Raw genomic sequence first — 5,240 nt, 5'->3', positions numbered from 1 at the left:
CCCCCCCCAAAGCTCCTTTTCAGGCCAACGTCCCCATCCGAAAACCAGAGGGAATAAAGCGCTGGGGAATATCTGCCGCCGAAGCAGAACTGGCTCCAAACAGGGGTTTGCCAAGTTGCCAGATGGCTCTGCCGGGCTCCCGGGGGATTTGCCGCTGCCCAGCCGGGCTCAGCACCCACAAACCCCTCCGTGGGGACGGATTCAGCCACCTGGGGATGCTCCTCTCGTCCCGGCACAGCCCTCCCTGGCCCTGGCTGCGGCTGGCAGGGAGCATCGAGAAGCCGAGCGGCTCGGGCAGACCTACTTTCAAGGCTTTAATCCTTTTTGCTTAAAGGATCTTTTTTTTTTTTTTTTTTTTTTCCCCTCTCTTTTTTTTTTCCCCTTTTTTTCCTTTTTTTTTTGTTTTTTTTATTTTTTTTTTCTCCTTTCCGCTCGGCAAAGATGGGGTCTGATCAGAGGAGAGACGCAGGGAGCTGACAAGCTGCGGAGTACGGAGAGAAAGGAGAAAGAAATACATATTTATTACCCTCAATTATTAAAAAATAGATAGCAGCAGATCTTAGGCCCTGGCAGAGGCACTGCGGAGCCGTTTGTCTGAGGACTATTTTGTTTTTTAAATTCCATTGAAATTATAATACGCCGGGCTTGTTAGCACAAACACCTCGGCACATCCCTGCCGAGGGTGGGGGGGATCATCCTGGCCCCTCTCCCGGCTCCGGTGTGCTGCCCGCGGGGTGGCCCTATCTATTTTGCACCCAATGGGCTGCCGAATTTGCAGGGTGGCTTGGGGGGGGCAGGAGTTGGCAGTGGCAGGCAGCCCATGCTGCCAGCAGCCTTCACCCCCTCCACCTTCACACCAAGGGATCAGAGGGACTCTGCCCCATGCCCAGATGCTCATCGATGCCCGGCTGGGCGAAGGTCTTGTGGACAAGAGCTCACTGGGGCACCACCATGGGCTCACTGTGGGGCCAAAAAAGCACTGGGAAATTCTCCCAGCACAAGGCTGGGCTTTGCACCCCCTCGAATGGCACCGTGGGGGTTCCGTGGCCACGGCGCTGGGGGTTTCCCTCAGCAAACCAGTGTAAACACCAGTGCAAACACAGCTGGGGAAATGAAAAAAAAAAAAAAAAAGAGGTTCCCAAGTGCGGCACATGGGGCTGGCGGAGCTGCTGGCACCTCCCCTCCGCTTGCAGGGCTGCCTCCGTACGGAGCCCAGCCAGCAGAGCAGCCAAATTCCCTCCTGCTGCTGCTCCCCAGGAAACAACGGCCACAGCCTCCCCGTGTGATGGTGATGCTGGGACTCGGGGTGTGTGTGGAGCATCGATGATGCTCTCCAGCTCCAGCGACCTGCTCGCCCCATGGCCTGGCACCGTTGGGACGTGATGGACCACCGTGGACCACCAGCATCCTGTGCCATCACCTCTCCGGGGCGAAAAGATGATGCCGTCCCGTCCTGCCAGACACCAGCCAGGAAGAGACGTGGCTCTGAGTGTCACCAGCTTTCGGTGCTGGGAGTCACCAGGACAGTCAGGGCTCTACCAGCCTGAGCAGGAGCATCGCAAAAAGCTGCTTGCCGAAACCAGGTTGGCTCCGAGCCGCCGTGCCAGCACCACCGGGAAGCAAGCAGCCGGCGGGCACATGTGCTGTTAAAGAGGAAAAGGAGCTTTCTACACCAAATGGAGTATTTTCTGCTTAATAACCCCCCAATCCTAATCTGCTCAAAGAAGATTGCCCCCTGCATCTCCCTGTCCGGCATCTGCCGCTTGCTGCTGCCCACACTTATGACACTGGCAGTGCCGTGGCTACCGGATGGGCACGTGGCATGTGCCAAGCCATGCCCTGCCTTTGGCAAAATGGGCAGGAGAAAAAGGAGCTGCTGGGGAAGGCAGGCGATGCCCAGCACCGGGCGCAGGCGTTTCCTCCGTCAGCGCTGAGCCTCCATCATTTGTCATCAGTAAAAATAATATTCCTAAAAGTGTGTGTCCCCCCCCCCCTCACTCCCGTCTGATTGCCGGGCGGCAGGCGCAGGGCTGCGGGTTTCCATGGCAATGCCGTTCCACGGGGATGGTACGGGGGATCGGCGCTTCCTCAATTTGGGAGATGGGACACAGCTCTGACATCCGGAGTTGGGGACAGCACCAGCCAGGCTGCCAGCAGAGGGACATGGGGCCAAGCTGGCTCGTCCCCCCACGGGCTTGGGCGGCATCACCCGAAATAGCAAGGAAGGAGCACCCTCACCGGAGAGGACAAGGATGCTCCTGCAACCCAGCCATGCCCCCGGGGCTCTGCTCTGCACCCCCTGCCCATGATGGCACACTGACCCCCTGGCTCCTCCTCGCTGACCCCCAACTTGCTCCCAGCCCCATGGCTCTCCCCCCGTGGCCTCCCACTTGTTGCCTCTGCTCTTAAATCAAACTCCAGCCTCCTTCAGTGGGTGCTGGGTCGGGGCAGCACCTCAACCATCCCACCCTGCAGGGAACCCAAAGGACAGCCACCATTGCTTGGGTGCTGCCACCTCTCCTGCCCGCTGCTGCTCCACCAAAGCACTTTTAAAGACATAATTTGCTGTTAATAACCCGAGTTTATACCCACCATGGCTAAACCCTTTACCCTAAAGCACTTTAGAAACAAAGCCCGAGTTTTGGCTGTTTGGGGGTGGCTGGAGTAGCTCCTTGCATCACCCTGGGGTGGTGGGTGGCGGGATGGGTGGCTGCCCCCAGCACCGTGAGGCTGAAGCAGCCGTGTCCTGGGTCACTCCTCTGCAAGGGGGAGTTCACCTCTGGGCTGCTCTGGGACTGGGGACATCCCAATGGGGGGTGGCCCTGGCCATATCCAGCCACCACCACATCCCTCCAGGCTCCTGGGCTTCCCTGCCTGGGGGTTTTGCCTCCAAACGTGATTTTGGCTCTTACTGCCAAAATCCATCAGTGCTCCAGCCGTGTTTAGCAGCCCGAGTGCTTCCCCTACCCCAGGGAGACCACGTCCTGCTCATGGCCTCATCCTGCAAACCACGGGGACCCACTGCTTGTGGCTCTGTCCCACACCACCAGCTCCAGCACCGCCAGGTGCCTCGGGGAAAGGGGGGTGTGAAATCACTCCAGAAAGGGCTTATTTTTACGTTTTCCCAGCAGGTTCACTGGTGTTTTTAGGGCAGTGCTTGGAGGCCACCTGGAGTGTCACCCGCAGGCTTGGGGTCCCGGATGGGACCGCGGGGCACCAGCTGTGGCACTTTAGGCAAAAGGTGGGAATAAAATTCAGCCGAGCGTGGCCACAGCTCTGACCCTGCCCGGCTCCGTCAGCGCGGGTCACCGAGCAGTGACGGCTCCTGCCCATCCCGGCTCCGGGTCCAGGCAGGTCTCTCCTGCCCAACCCCCTCCTTGTTTCCCCCTGGCACCACCGCAGGGACAGCCTGGGCCACATCCTGACCCCCCTCCAGCCATCCCCCCTGGCTTCGCCAGGCACAGAGAGCTTGTGGCTTCCTCTCAGCTCTTTAGGAAATTAAACTTTTATAAGCAGAAAGGTTTCTGGGCTCTCGGCTCCCCGGTGCAGGAACCGCAGCCCAGGCTGTGCCCCCACCCTGCCCGCCGGCTGCTCCCCTGCAGGGGGGGACAGGGGCTGGACACCCCATCCATGGGCTGTGTGATGGCGGGGACGTGGCTGCCCATGACCTTGGTGTCATCCTTGACCTGGAAATCTCCTTCTCCTGCATAGCCAGGGCTGCACTCCTGCCTGCGGCCACCTCCGGCGGGATGCACGGCACAGGACCAGCCCCTCCACCACCCTCGCCCAGGCTGGAGCTGGACCCCACACTGTCACCCACCACCACACCACCGATGATGCCCAAAATCTGCCCCAAATCCCACCCGGGGCTGCCCGGTGCCTCCGTGGCTGGAGCTCACCTGGTGCAGGAGACCCAAAATACCCTCTGGGCATTGCAGCACTGCCCCAGCCATGCCACCCCTCGTCCTGCCACAAACACCTTTGGTCCCATGTGGCACCACACAAAAGCTGTCCCCCCATGAGCAGACACACGGAGCTCCTTCCTCTGGGGACACCACCAGCAGCTCCCCCAAGCCTTGCCACGTCCCCCAAACCCAACCCCGGTCCCCTGGCAGCAGGATGAGGAAGGCGGTGGCAGTGCCACCATCAGCCTGCGCCACCTCCCACCAGCACAGCCTCCAGCTGCCACATCCCCTCCACAAAGACAACACCCCCGAGGGGTTTGGCCCCGACCCCACACGTCCCGTTGGCAGCTCTCCCCATCTCCCCTCGTCCCCCTGCGTGGGGTGACCCCTCCAAACCCCCTTTGGGGCAAATGCTGGGGACGGGGACCCCCCCACCCAGGGACACCTGGCCCCAGCGAGACGGGGAGGGGAGAGCCTCTCGGCGGGATGGAGGCCTCCTCTAACTGCCTGTTGAATTATTCAGGAATGGCATTAACTTATAAATGAGTGTGTTTGACTGATTTTGTGGTTGATGTACAGATAAATTCTAATGAAAGACAGCTACAAGATTTTAAATTATTAATTAGACTGCCACTTAACAAAGCCTATTTGGCACTCTATTTCCTTGCTTAACAAGACAAAAACTTTAAGAATAGGTTTTGCATTAGCCCACAGGCTCTTCAATTTGCATTTTGTTTTTCTAGCTCTAGAAATGAAAGCTGTACGTCTTGACCTTAACAGGCTACCCCTGGTGGGATCCAACCCCACCGCCTGCCTCCACCTCGGGCTCCTGGTTTCCCAGCCTGGATGATGCTTCTCCTTCAGCTCGAGCAGCACCAGGGCTTGGAACCGGGGGCTTCTCCGAGGGCTTGGGGTTTATTGGAAAGACCCCCAGCCCGGGCGGGTTAATACACCGAACAAAGCCCAGGCAGGAGCTGGAGAGAGGAGCATCCGAGCGTGAGGCTCCGCAGCCACAAGGTGACATTCCCCCCAGGGGAAAAAAAAGCATCCCTGGGGTGGCTCTGCCCTGCCCGGGGGTCTGCACCCCAATGTGGGGGGGGTTGTGGGGGGGTTGTGAGCACAGCGCTGGCATCTTCTCCCGCTGCCGGAGAGGGGCACGGAGCGGTGATGGTGGTGGTGAGGGCTGGGCCTGGGGTTCCGTGGCCGCCCCCTCCCCGGGGTGTGGGACGGGAGCAGGGGGGTGTCCAGTTGGGGTCCCCCCGCAGGACACCGTTGTCCCCGGCATCTCTCCGTGACCAGCCCGGGCGCAGCGGGCCCGGGGGTCCTGCCCCCCCC

This window comes from Calidris pugnax, unplaced genomic scaffold (genome assembly GCF_001431845.1).
Source record: "Calidris pugnax isolate Ruff unplaced genomic scaffold, ASM143184v1 scaffold133, whole genome shotgun sequence".
NCBI lineage: Eukaryota > Metazoa > Chordata > Aves > Charadriiformes > Scolopacidae > Calidris > Calidris pugnax.
This window is presented reverse-complemented; position numbering follows the sequence as displayed.